The following is a 14,868-nucleotide window of genomic DNA, read 5'->3' as shown; positions in this document are numbered from 1 at the left end:
ACTCAAGCGACCTGTGATGAGGTAGACACTGCTTCCTTTTAAGGGTTGGATGTAGACCATCAAGACTACAACTCTTCACTTAAATCAGGCAGGTTTGATAAGATAAATGTGAAGGTGGTGAGATTATTAAATGGAGTGAAATACTGGATAGTTTAACTTCTCACAAAGAAAAATACCCTTTTGGTTGAAGTGACACATGCAGATAGACACTGCTTCATTTTAAGGGGTCATATAGATCATCAAGACTAGAACTCTCCACTTAAATCAGGCCTAATATAATTCTCTTTGGGTGTTCGGCTCCTGCGGGCAGGGTGAACCAGGTTTCTGGTTGCAGCCTGAAGCTGTTGCATAAAAGCCTCCCACACCACTCTGGAACTGTTTCTCTCGTCAGACATTAGAGTTTAAATAATGAAATAATAACATATTCATGAGCTGTAGTTAGGGAGGAACCTTCATCATATATCAGCCTGATGTATTGGCAAACCAATACACTGGTCTAACCCTAATTAAGGGACGCTGCAGGGGTTCTGTCCAGTTAAAGAGGATGTGGCACTGGGCCGGCAGTTTGGACAGGGTGTTTATTTTCATAATGAAGCCCCAAAAGTAAAAGTCATGGCAGCAGAGAGAGCTGCTCGTCATGTAACCTTTGACCTGGCAGTGTTCGGTACTTTATGAGATGTCAAACGGCCTCACGTCCTGAGCGCAGGTTTGGAGATGACCTCCCGCGTCTGCCCTGTCGGACGGAGGCGGCACGTTGCCTGTGATGTTCCAGTGGAGGCTTCGGGTGCTGACTCCTGAGTGCGGCTCTGTAACCTTGTGAGGGCGCAGAGCAATTGCAAATCTGCTCATCTTCTCAGCTGTCAGATCCTGAAAGGCCGCGGCGTCTGACTTCATGCTCCTCTGGCTCCTGTGAGAAGCAGCCAGACTCTTCTGTTCAAAGCTTAACTGGTTTAGAGTAACAACTGGCTATAATCAATATATTTACAATAACGGCAGACAGACACAGTTAGAGATTAGCTGGTGAACACAGTGGAGCGTTTGGCAGAGAGCAAAAACAGAGCTGAAAGAGAGACAGTCATCAGGTGACCAGAAACACGATAATGTTGCTCTGCATCTGCTGGATGTGTAAATAAAAACTGTTTGCTAGAAAGTTATTAAAATTAAAAGATGATGATGATATGCTAATGTTGTCTTCCCAACTTGTTTACCCCAAAGTGGTAAAACAGTTATCGCTGGTTTAAGGTAGGTTAGGGAGAGTTCATGGTTTGGGTTAAAAGTTTTAGTTTAAGTATCTGTAAGTATCTATCTATATGGAATTCAAATATCCCTTTGGTATTGCTATCAAAATAGTTTCCTCGACTTCTGATCACAGCGCTTACACCTCAGCTGTTCCCGAGAAGCTGCTCAGGTGTCAACAACTGAAAACTGTGGTGTCACTGGTACGACTCCAGATGTGAGTGCGTTTGTAAGTTTGTGAAGGTGTCACAAAGAGTTCCTGGGAAAAGAGCTCAGGCAACCTTTCCTGGATAGATAAGAGACATCACAGTGAATACTGATACAGTGCTCTGGTGTATTAACTGTTCCAATGACTACATTAAAGCACATAGGATTAATCACAGCTGGAGTGTAATTGTGACAGTGGCTGGCCTTTATCCCTGCCAGGCTATTATTTAATTGGCAAACAAAACGGCAAAGAGTCAAGACCAGATCAAAACATCACACTCTTGGCTCGGTGTGTGTGTGTATGTTGCTTTTGTATCGGCACAATGAGCCTCTCCCTTTGAATCCAAGATCAAAATGGCAGGAAATAAACCCAGATTTGTCATTTGTGATTCATGAATGATCCCCGGCCCAGAAGAGGCAAGGGAGTGGAAAAAGGGGGCCAGTGCATTTACTTACCGGGGTCATATTCATTTAAATTCTAATTCAAATGACTTCCTGCTCAGGAAATTGGGTCTTAAAAAGCAAGTACATTTAATTATAGGTAGTTTGCACATTTTAGACCAAAAATCAAGGGGAAATTGAAAAATAGAAAAGTACAGAGCGGATGCAGCTGGAGAGAGGCAGAGATAAGCAGGCTGCGTGCTGCAAAACCAGCCTTGTTTTAGCATAGTTTAACAAGTTTAACATTTCAGATGTTAATTAGGCTTCAGTTTGCAGCTCAGCTCAATTAATTCAAAGTGCCAAGATGACTAGTATTCATCTTTCCCCCCAGCTCTTCTTAAATGAAGTCTTACTGGTGATCAGGCAGCGACTGAGGCTGCAAATGGTTGAAGTAGTCGCTCCGTCCTTATCGCAGCAGAGAACACAGACTGTGTGTTTGGCAGCGCAGGCCCACACATCCTGCTCACAAAGTGGACACAGGTGGGCGACGGTTTGTGTTTGTATAACCAGCTACTGGAGAGGAGAACCTGTGAAAAAGCAAAATGGGAATACCCACACTGGGTGCTTCAACACCTTGACCTCTGCTTCACTCACTGCATGTCAGAGAAACACAATAATCTCACTCCTGAAGAAGAAAGGATTGTGTTTCTGGTACAAGAGCGTAGGTTTGCTGTCAGAAGGGGGCGAGGGTGGCGACAAAATGAAGTAAAATATATGTGTTATATGTGAGTGTGTATTAGAGATTTTCTGAGTCAATAATTAATTATCATTAGTAAAGATTGGTGTACGAAACATTCAGGTTTCAGCAGGTCGAAGTCCTTCAGACAGATTTCCCTTCTGTCATAAACATATATACATATCGTGTTTCCAGCAGCACCACCTCCACGGTTGGGGTGAGGGCTGAGGTTAGGTTATGGTTAAGCGTAGGTCAGGTTCAGGTAACACAACACTGGCACTCACCGTTGCTCTCGGCCAGTTAAAATGACAAATGTCGCTGGTGGTAGATTATATCAGTTATCTCCATGTTCATTCCATGAGTAACTTGGTGAGAGGCTAACTAGCCAAATGTTAAACTTGGCCATTGTTGGGTTTGTGTGCTCTCTGCAGCCTTTATCTGTACTCATCAGAGATAGTTTATGAGGGAAGATCTCCTCTCTGTACAGTTTCGAGTGGACTGTTTCTGTAGTTTCAACAACTCCAACAGAGGGACACGTCTTTCAGTCACATCGTATCAATAATTTAAGTTCAGAAACTTCGTAGTTTTGAGTCAGGACCTCCAGTGTTTGGATCAAGTAGCTCGTAGAAAATAAGGTGTGTCAGTTTAAGTAGTCTACAGCTGTTATATCAATGTGTCAGTTACATATTTAATCAACATTTAGTAAATATAAGTATCAGATATCCAATATTAAGTCTGGATCAGGGCCAAAAAAACTTCATTGGGACATCCCTAAAATATATATATATATATTGTAGTGTCTCAGTAATATTACTTTTATCATTGCCAGCCAAATTCCAGTATGCGCGATAGTTATATAGATGCATTAAAGGTCAAATGGTGCAGTTTGGGATGTATTACTCTAGTTCTATCAAAAGCTCTCTGGGGAGGGATCACTCGTCCTGAGATCTGATTTTTATTGGCGCTCTTGAGGAGGCCATTTTAACAGGAGAAAATGATTCAGCACATTACTGTCCAGTTACCATCATTTCAAAGATCACGTTAGAACTGCAACGATAAGTCACATAAGTTGATCAACAGAAAATGAATTGGCATCTTTCTTGAAGCAAAACATTGAAAAATTCTCTGGTTCCAACTTTTTGAGCTAAGTCTTAATGTCCATTTTTATTTGTTGGTCTCCCTCCAGATTTTGCTCCTTTTGTAAACTCGTTTGGGTGAGGTTTGGGATTTTGATCAAGACACAGTGAACAGTTTGACTCCACACTTTCACTCTTTGGAAGTGAAATCTGCACCTATTGGTCCTCTGCTGTTGATGTTGCAAAGTATTTTGGAGGTGTGCAGTCTTGAAACAGTATTAAGAGTGTGGGTGCAGAGACAGATTCAGTCGGTGAGACGTAAACATGTGTGTTGCTGATGAATTGGGCCCTGGAGGCCGCCGCTCCTCCGTCCTATCTGGGACGTCTGTAAGTGCAGCCGCTGTGCCCCCCTGTGCTCTCAACCAGGTGTAGCACTCTGCGTTTGCTGCTAATCTGAAGCATTCATCTTCATTACAGCGCCGCCCTCAGGCTCCACAGTGGCTGAGAGACAGAGTCAGGGAGGAGGCGTGGGAGAGAAATGGTGGACCCTGTGATGAAGGAGGGCCACAGTGGTGCCTGAAGTTTTGTCTTTTATTACCTGTTGAATGAAGAAATGGTCGGTTAAGGCTCATAATTCAATGTGTTTGTTCTTTTCCCTCACAAATCACAACAACCTAAACTGCAATATGTGCAGTGCAATTTCTTGTCCACAGTGCACATGATATCGATTTTATGATTATTTTTATTATCAATCTGCTGTTTACTTTGCCAATTAATCATTTCATCTATAAAATGCCCATCACAGTTTCCTAAAGCCGCAGATATTACATTGACATTTATGCTCAAACTAGTCTACAGCTATGCTGCCAGCTCTGTGAAGCTGTTCTGTACAGTTAGCTTTGAGCTAAATGCTAACATCGGCGTGCTGACATGCTCTCAATCGCAATTATGTTCATTTAGCCTGGAAGGATGCTAACATTTGGTAATTAGCACTAAATGCAAAGTAAAGCTGAGGCTGATGGAAAGGTTTTTGGTCAGAAACCAGACTAAAATGTTGACCTGATGATGGCGCTACGTGAATTGTTGAGGATCACCAAAACTATTACAATTAATTCTGACGCCGACATGAGTGTCTGTATCAAATTTAATGGTAATCCATTCTTTACTGTGCTTTAATTTATATCCTAGGAAGGCTTCTGTAAATCAAAATATGAATTAGTGCATGCTGTTGCAAGATAACAATCGAAGGCAACGTGGATGAACATACCTGCATTTTTATCATCTCAGAGCATTTTTAATCAACTAAACTGATGTTCAGGCACTAAGAGGACACAGCCGAGACAGATTTTAGTGATTCAGGATGCCAAAATCTAGTGGAAATTATGACCTTGCGAATGTTTGCTTATTCCTCATCAACAAAACGCTTGTTGTCTTCTTTCTCCCTGAGACAGTAGATTTAAATTTGAGTTGTAGCCATGGCAAGTCTTTCTTTTTACATGCACCATCATGCACTAAAGTGTCCTTCTCTCAAAACAGATTATTTAGAAAAATGTGCTTTCCTTTTTTAGGTAAAATGGCTACCACTTCAGTATGGCCTCCCACAGTTCCTGTCAATCACCACCGATCACAGTTCACACATCCTGCCTCATGATTTTATGTATAAGCACGTGGGAGTATCAATGTAGTGTACATTCATGCATTTGAAAACACGTGGGAGTATTTTGTGTGTGTGTGTGTGTGTGTGTGTGTGTGCATACGTGCTTTTGTGTACTTAAACATGTTTGAATGATGATGTTTGTGAGTGTGTGTGTGTGTGTGTGTGTGTGTGTGTGTGTGTGTACAGCAGAGAGGCAGGATAAGAGGAAGGCCTGAGATAAAAGCAGATAGCAGAGCAGAGCAGCAGAGAAGAGCGGGATTAGTCTCATAGTCCAATCAGATAAGGATTACCCAGCTGGAGTATGCCCACCCAGGCTAATGTCCCGGCCCTAAAGTGGCATTACACTGTATTATGACACCGATCCACTGTACATCCAGCTGCATGGGCCGGATTACAGTTAGTCACAAGTTGAGAGCAGCGTGGATGGAAAGTGTATTCAGGGCCTCGCAGCCACTTGTTGAAGTAGAAACTGAGGTTTCTCTCCTCCATCAGGACGGCGTCACGACTGTGGGCTGCCTCTCCCCTCAGCTGATTGCAGCTTGTGTAAAGTGACTGAGCTCTATTGCACTGCACTGTCACTGCCCTGCAGCCAGCGATGGATGGGATTCATTTTGCCCTCGCCTGCCTTTCATTGGAGCTCCGCTGAGACTGCAGACGGTCACTGCCGAACACGACTGTTTTATTGGTCTCCACCTTGCCCTCTCTATTGCCCACTAAGGCCAAATTACAGGCCAGACATTACTGGATTAGGCTGAGGCCGGAACGGAGCAGGACTCCGGCCTTCGGTCGTATTGCTGTTTCCATTTGTTATAATTCTTCAGTTACAGCGATGTGCATCAACAGACTCTGGTACCCGGGTATCAGTGTAGAGTTCATTGATTGTGTTGGAGTGCAGCCTCAGGTCTGTTTAGATTTGATACCAGTGCTGTTATGGTGTAGCACTTTAGACAAAGCTATCATGTTAACGTCCTATAAACAGTCCTGTATTTATGATTTAAACTGTTTCATTATTGTTAAAGTTATTCTCCCACTGACCTAACACTTGCCTATATGTAAAGTGTAAACCAGCAGATAGACCAAACAGCTTGGGATTAGAAACTACGGCTAGATTCTGGTCGTTACAGATCATAATCCAAATTCTTAAAAAAAATCACTTTGAAGTCCCCAGATCTATTCTATACATGATCAAGAGTCTTAACATAAGAGAGAAATAAAAATAAGTATCCTGTTGTGAACAAGGAAACACCCAAACGCATCCATCATTAGTATTAGCACTGGACATGCCGATCACTTTATACCCCGACTGAACAGCAGGGTCCCTTCAAATTAATAAAACATTATATCCTGAATCAAACTTCAGAAGACAATGAGGGTTTAAAGTACACCCAAAGGAGCCCCCCCCCCCCCCCCCCCCCCCACCCCCACCCCGCATATTAATAGTCTTGGTAGCTTCGTGAAGCAGCATTCGTCCGTCCTGACAGAGTCGCTGAGACGAGATGGACAGTCGACGGGTGTGATGGCATGGTAATTGGTTTAGTGTATGATTAATGGCTCAGATGGGAAAGGGGCTGTAAACTTCGGTGGCACTCTCCCATAAATGCTGTCACCCGCTCAGCGTGGAAACATACCCCCCCACCCCCACCCCCGCGGTCTAGAGAGTAAGGGGCTCGGCTATAAATTACAAAAAATAAAAACAAAAGAACAAGCATTGAAGATGGGACATGCGTCAAAGAGGAGCAACGTTTCAGTTACTACATAATAATTATCCCCTCTGACCCCCGACACATCGTCATCATCACAGCCAGCAGAACTGCATGTGTGTGTGTGTGTGTGTGGCTCTAGCCTTGATTTACACGTGTTATTTTTAGCTGCAGTCGGTCCTGTTGGGTGGGGTCTATCTTTATCCTACATGACCAGAGAACAAATCAATACAAAACATACCCTGGGCCAGTCTTTGTGTAAGCATACTGTGCGGCATCAGAACATGATAGGCGAGGACTGTTGACTGCCTGCTAGCACAAACATTTCCATGTCTTCTTGCTCCCGTAACTCAACGTATTTCCATTTGAAACTGGAACTTTGGGATGGGACAAAATGCAGCTCAAATCCACATGTTGCCTTGGAAGGTGGCTCTGTCGCAACCAGTGTGAGCAAGCATAGTTGCTAGTGACAGATGGAAACAGCTTAGCAATAGCATCAAACACAAGATGTGTATTCAGCCATGTTTTGTCGAATTTTTAGTACATAAAAAGGATGAAGGTGGAGACGCAAATAATGCTGTGGTTTGAACATTTAAGTAGAAAGCTATAAATGTTTCAAAGCCATTTTTCAAGCCTTCAGGTAATGGACAGAGCCAGGCGAGCTGTTAGGATGACTGGTATAAAACATTAACAATTTGCAAGGCATACGATTAATTGGATTGTTATCTACAAATGCCAGCTACCAACTATTTTGATAACTGACTTATAATTTAAATCATTTCAGGTAAAAAAATGCCAAACATTCTCTGATTTCAGCTTCTCAAATGTGGAGATTTGTGCCATAAACTGAATATCTTGGGTTTTGGAGTAAAGCTCAGATAAAACAAGGAATATGAAGGCACCACCTGGAGCTCTGGGAAATTATAATGGGCATTTTTCACTATTATTTGATTGAGAAAATAATCTGCAGACCGATTGATAATGAAAACAACCATCCATAAACCACATACAAGTTGACCAAACTTTTCAAGTGGCTGCAGTGCTCAGAGGTCAGAGGTCAAGAGCAAAAGTAATGAAAATGTGTGTCTGTATCCACCGTAATCTGACTCCACCTCCATCCTCTTGTACTATTCGCTACTGTTCATCAAACAAATGTTGTTCCCTCGAAAATGTAAAGTTTCCATGTTAAAGCGGCTTGAATAACCACTCGATTTTCAGTGAGATTGCACTCTGATTACATAGAATTGATCCTCTTACAATGAAAGTGTAATTACCAGCAGACCAATCTCTGATTCCATCGCAGCAGAGCTCCTCTCCGTTCCACTTCACCGGCCGTATCCTTAAGCTGTGGAAACATCCCAAAGAGACCCTGTAGTAAATGATAATTAACTGCAGATACAATCCATTCATTTTAAGGAGGTGCGATTCACTCCTGGTTTTTTTTTTTCCTGCAATGGCACGGAGAAAGTACGACAATCTGCCTTTTGATTAATTGGTGGTGTCCGTGGTGCAGTTCATTTGCAATCTATTACACCGTATTTGCTTTGTGTCAGAACGCAGCCCAAACACACTGCATCATCTCAGAGTCGGGGGGAAGGAACAGGAGCAGAGTTAGAGTCTGTGTGGTGGCTTTGCCCCGGCTGAATGTATGACCGCCTGCTGATAATGATACTAATGCTAATAATAATAATAACAGTAATGGTTGTGTAGTGGATTATCACGGCTGTGAGGATTACTTCTTTGACCCTGATTTATTCTCTCTGAGCTCGTCTGTGAGTGAAGAGCAGTTTTGATGTAGTGGGACTTTTATGCTCCCAGTAAGTAGCATTGTCATCATCGATAATATTTCATGGTTTTTTCTTGTCATCCATGATAGTAAACTGTATATCTTTGGGTTTAAAATTAAAACAAGACCGATGAAGACGTCACTTTGAGCTCTGGGAACTTTTTATGCAATTTGCTGACATTAAACGAAAACCTCAACGCATAAAACCAAAATGGTCGGCAAAGTGTGATTTGGGTGAAGTGACCCATTGACAGTGTTTCTTGTATGAACTAACTGAATACTGAGATTATTCTAGTTGTGAAGCATTCTCCTAATATACTTGTTTTGAGCTGTGTTAATTTTTATTGTCACAATGGTGAATTTTCTGCTGTGATGCAGTAGCTAAATGGGATCCTAATAAACAAACAAACAAACAGAGCTGAAGAGAGCCGACAGAGATGTTCCCACCCTCTTAGCACCTTGTGGGAGAGCTGCTGACAGCTCTGGTCGCAGAGTCTGCGGCCTGGACCGAGGCAGGAGGGGCCGAGGGTTCCTGTAGCGGAGCTGTGGGTCACCGCTCGGGGCCGGGTGGAGGACGGCTGGAGGTGACGCCAGCAGGGCAGAGTCTGAGTATGACAGATGGAGAAGTGAGCACAGGCCGAATACAGAGGGCAAGGAGGAAGGAAACAGATAGCACGATGTACTTCTACAGTACACAGCCGGTCAGAGAGGCTGAAGGTGATCCGGTCCAGCTGGCTCAGGAAAGCACAGGTGTGTGTCTGTATTTGAAGTGTATATATACAAGGCTTTGTGGTGTATTTAGATATCAGATGTCTTTGGTCTTTGGACATCCAATATAATCGATTTGTTTTCTGTGCAACAATGCAAAGAAACCAGACAGCGTTGTAATTTCAGACAGACAGTTGATCTGATGGGATTGATTTTTTTCAGTTTAGGAGTCTGGACTGGAGGGCAGAGGCAGTAACAGGTTATGTTTTGCTCCTCCTCACCTGTGGCCTCCATGTTTAGCTTACTATCAGCCAAAAGATAATAATAATAATAATAATAATAACACTTGGGCTTTTTTTTTGTCGATTAATCAGCTGCTTATTTTGTTGATTAATTGTTTGGTGAATTCTCACATTTGACAACTTGGAACAAGCAAATGTTTGACTCAAACAAGTAATCGGTTTTCAAAGTAGCTGCAGATTAATCAGTTTATCGATGCATCTGTAAATAATACACATTCAAGTGTGAAAAATCATCTCACCTTCATATACACATCATAAATTATCAGTTTGGATTCAGCACTCAAGACATTTTGTATCTCTTAAGTTGGGCTCATAATAATCATACACTGATCACAATAGTTTAAAATGCTGTAACTAATAGAAAGTAAACAGAGAAATGCAAATAAGCTGCTGATCATGTTCTACAGTCTAAATGGTTTTGTTTGCACTACAAATTTTATGATTTAGGTTTACATACAGTTTTATTTTAGCCACACTCAGCTGTTTGTATTCATTTTTTTCTTTGGCAAAACCAGTAAACAGTAATACTCCACAGCCATGCTAGCAGCTCAGTGAGGCTGTACTTTTGAGCCAAATGCTAACACATCTTGGCTTAGCATGCTAACATTTGCTAATTAGCACTGACACAAAGTACAGCTGGAAAATGCATGGCTGTCCATCCAATAGGTGTTGAGATATTTCAGTCTGGACCAAAGTGGTGGACCGACTGACAGACCAACATCGCAATCCTTGACGATAATTGGTTAAATAAAAAATAATAATAATGCAGTTTTATTTTACTTTCAGCTAGATATTTGAGTGATGGATTTTTTTTTGTCCACTTTCCAGACTTACTTTGAAAAATGAAAACAATGAAGTTAGGTTTGGTGTCTTCAGAGCTATGGCACGTCCTTTGGCAGCCATGTTGATAGCGAAGCCCCGGAGGCACCAAACTGGCCTTTGTGCCCGTCTGTCTGTCTCTGAGGACGTCAGAGCTGCCTGTCAGTGTGACGCTGCTCAGATGGTCGTGTTTACTGCACTCCAGAGTGAGTATTTACTGCAGTCGACAGGGCTGGCAGACCCCACTGTCACAGCAAATGGTGCTGTTGGGAAAACAAACAGTTGTAATGAGACTGTATCTGTCAATTGAGACTGCTGAAAACCGCTTCAATCCAAAACACGAGAGCATAAGAAGGAGAAAGAGACAAAAGGTTGTTATGTCACAGTGATGAGTTCATTGACGAGGTTAATCTACGAGCAATGGAAGTTTGACATTTTGGTTTAGTATATTTTGCTGTGCGTTGGGTACAATCTTCAAACGACTGAACTGCACCAGCAAAAAAATATTTTTTCATTTTAGCAAATGTTGAATATCACCTAACTTTAATTGATTTAGACGCTGTTTGTTCTATCACTCACACGTCTAGCCGACCAGCTTGACAGAGTAAGTTGGGTGTTTAACCTGAAGGATGATGATTTAATAGGCTTCCTACAGGAAATGATGTAAACCTGGTGTCTGGGAAAGGCTGACATTCGATTATTCATGTCTGTGGAGGTGTGTGACTCTAACGCGTAGACAAAGCATCCGCCGAACCGCTGACGAAGCTGCTGATTTTTGCCGGGATAAAAAGACAATGCCACACTAATCTGCAGATCAGAGCGAATCAGGGAATTTGTCAAAATGAAGTTGCCGTTGTTATCATCTCCACATCCTGATGTAGGCGAGGATAAGGTGTTGCTAAGTCCACTGAGGAGGATGATGTAATTTCCAGGAGAGCATGCTGCTTCTCTCCTCCCCCTCTCGTCTGTCCTGTGTGTGTGTGTGTGTGTGTGTGTGTGTGTGTGTGTGTGTGTGTGTGTGCATGCAGGCATGTATGTGAGCACTCACCTTCATGTCTCTGTTTCTGAGAGCAGTAAGGAACAGGATGAATTTTTAATGAGGAGCAGCGCGGCTTCCCTTTGCTCCCTCAGATCGCTTTCCAAGACAGGGAGTCTCTCATGATCATAGCAGCATGCACACAGGCATCTCTGGGTGAAAAGAGTCACACACACACACACACACACACACAGACAAATACATTTTCACCTGGAAATGACCGCAGATGTCATGCAGATGTGAACTGCACATGTATGCTTTTTCTGCCTTCTCAGCAGCGTGGATTTGAGTGTGACACTGGAGTTGCTGTGAGCCTGACAGTTGTGTGTTTGTAATCAGCCTGTATTGTGCGTGTGTGTCTTTGATGTGTCATGCCGTGACATCACCACGGCGAGGGCCTACGCTGCTCCGGTCTTTAGGATGACTGCATGAACAAGTTGTGAAAATGAATCTTTTATTTACCCACAGTGTTCTTCATACCACTCGCTCCGGGGCAGCTCGGCCGCAAAGTCAGAGCACAACTAGTATTGAAGGCTGCGTGTCTGGGAATAAACTGAATACAACAGCCTACAGGCTTCCCTTCCCAATCCACATGTCTGCATTGATCACTGAACAAAATCTAATCATCTTTGCCCTGGATGGCGCCATGCCAATTTGAGTTAAGACAATAAAATGGTGAGAATTAGCAGAGCAGTCTGATTAAATTATGTGAAATGGGCACATGTTGTGGGCATGTGGACATTATGTTCTTCACAGGGATTGAACATGGAATATAGAGCTGGGTGCCGTTTCAACCTTTCAAGATCAATGCTAATACAACACTTCATAGTTCCTTATGTAAAAACATTTTTCTGTAACACCTTTTACAAAACGGGCCTCTCAAATGCTGCAGTGTTTAATGCTTTAATACAAACAGCCAAGATTATTGCCTCAATAAAATACAGTTTAAATTTAATGATATAATATGTAAACAATAATAAGCCACTGATAAAGCATTTGTGGACAACTTCAGCACCTTACAGTCAATGCAGACACAGTTTGAGTGACACTCAAAGCTAAAAATAACATGTCTTGGTCAGAAAAGCACAGGTGTATCTAATAACATTAATATTATTAGATATGTATTCCAGTAGTGTGCCAATGACGTAATCATAATACTGAGCATACAGGCTTACTCATTAATGTTATTAGTTACACCTGTGCTTCGCCTGCTGTGACAAGACAAAGTATCGTCTTTGAAAAAAGGCCAATTTGGCCTTTTCTGTGAAACAATTAGGTGCAGACATGTAACACAACTTTGCTTAAGATTAGAGTTACTTTTTCTGGTGTGGAGTTAAAGACCGCTTCACTACAGTTGGAGAAACATTTTTGTCTCGGTTACAGGTGCATTCATTGATTTTTGCCGGTAGGGGAAAGAAAAGAAACTCACAGAAACTCAACCCTGAGAAACCACCTGGGCAACGTGTGCATCCCTTTCAGTCATGTTTTTGTGTACCTGAGTGGTGTAAGTCAAATATTCATCTCCTTTTTGCTCTGGTTTGGTCTCTACCAACAGCTGAGAAGAACATCTGGTTCTTTAGTTGGTAGATGTTTTCTTCACCAGCCACTCGGTTACTTTGCTCTCTGCGATTTCACGTCATATCGTTAAGTAATTACAAGCAACCCAGTCGGAAAAGCCTTCTAGTTCCAGTCAGGAATATCGGTAATTTGCAACATGGAAACGAACTTCAGTGTCAACAAACTGTTTGCAAAATGGCTGCAAAGCCACCATTAATGGCAGTTGCATCTACATAAACTGCTCCAAATACGTTACACAGCAAAAGTAGCTATTACAAGACGACAAGACTCGTAACAGCAGTAAACGTCTTGGAGCACTTCCAAGTCGGAATAGGGAGGTTTTCCTGTTCTTCCCATTCTGCCGACATTGCATGAATGCAGCATTGGCTTGTCTGAGCTTGTTTTCTGAGTTAATGAGAATGTATGCAATAATGATAATGAGTATGTGTGAGCTCAAAAAAAAATCAAAGCAGTCAAAGTTAAAGCAGCTAAAAGCTAGTTTTGTGTTAGCTCTCAGTGGATCTGGCAGCATTTCATGTTAACATCAAAGTGTTGCTTAATTCAGGTTTAAGGTAGAAAAACATCACGTCGACAACTTCACTCACAGTTCAACACCTGCACAAGTTGGTAGTCAGCCCTTTTCATTGTTGAGGTCATAGCAAGAGCAGTGCAGGTGTAACAATATGCACAATACCAGGATCCTGGAGGTGGCTCACCTAAATGGAATGCAGCCATTATTAATGTTATCAATTACACCTGTGTTCTTTCTGCTATTACATGTCAAAATATGCGCAGGGGAAATGATCTATTGACGCAGTATTTTTTTTCAATGCCATATTTCAGGGAACACTATTCTAATACTAAGACATTTTCCTAATTTTGGCTGGAATTTATCAATTTGTGACCATTCAGAGCCAGATGTACAGAGATGTAGCAACATCCCTCACAACTGTGGAAGAATATGGACTGTTGGTGTGTTTCATGGATTTTCTAGCTTTCATCGTGCAGTGCAGGTTTGGTAAAACATTGAAGCTGTCAGAAAGCGCTGTTTTATGGATCCTTTCAATAGATTTTTCAGCACAAATAGACCATAGTAAAAGAATAATTGGTCATTAAGTTGTACTTAGATTGTAGGCTATAATGTAATTGGTGGTACTGTTAGTGATGACTGGCTTTGTAAAATGAAGCAAAAGTAAATACCAACAGTGACCTTGTTTATCGACACTCTTCATCTAGAAGATCGTTGCATCTCTGATCTATTTTCTTTGTTTACGCCCCTCTGATTCACCCGTCGTGTTGCATATGTGTTCATTTCAGCGACTGTTACCGCTGCTGTATATATGCCCTTGAAAGGTCACTTGACAAAAAGGACATTTGCTGATCACAGTACATATTTCATTTCTCTCATAAACTGTATAAAGTCAGAGAAGCTCTGTGTGTGTGTGTGATTCTCAAACAGCAAATGTAGGTCATACTTTTCTCCAAACGTCAAAAATGTGCTTGTAGTACGCAGAGAGACACGCGCGTCACGAGCTAACCACATACAGGCTTAATTAAAATGATTACCCAATAGAATTAAGTGCCGATCACACATCATCATCTCCTCTAACCTGACCCCCTTCCCTTTTTTTTTGGGAGGCCATAATATTAAATTTCCTCAGCAGCTA

At 42.1% G+C, this 14,868-nt stretch overlaps 1 protein-coding gene across 1 annotated transcript in view; it reads left to right on the top strand.

Moving 5' to 3' along the window:
• cacng2a (calcium channel, voltage-dependent, gamma subunit 2a) overlaps nucleotides 1-14,868 on the top strand; it is a 54,810-nt gene that overhangs the window by 652 nt on the left and 39,290 nt on the right. The window lies entirely within an intron of this gene.

Source organism: Enoplosus armatus, chromosome 17 (assembly GCF_043641665.1).
Source record: "Enoplosus armatus isolate fEnoArm2 chromosome 17, fEnoArm2.hap1, whole genome shotgun sequence".
Lineage (NCBI taxonomy): Eukaryota > Metazoa > Chordata > Actinopteri > Centrarchiformes > Enoplosidae > Enoplosus > Enoplosus armatus.
The sequence above is the reverse complement of the archived record's forward strand: the minus strand, read 5'-3'. Positions and strand labels throughout refer to the sequence as shown.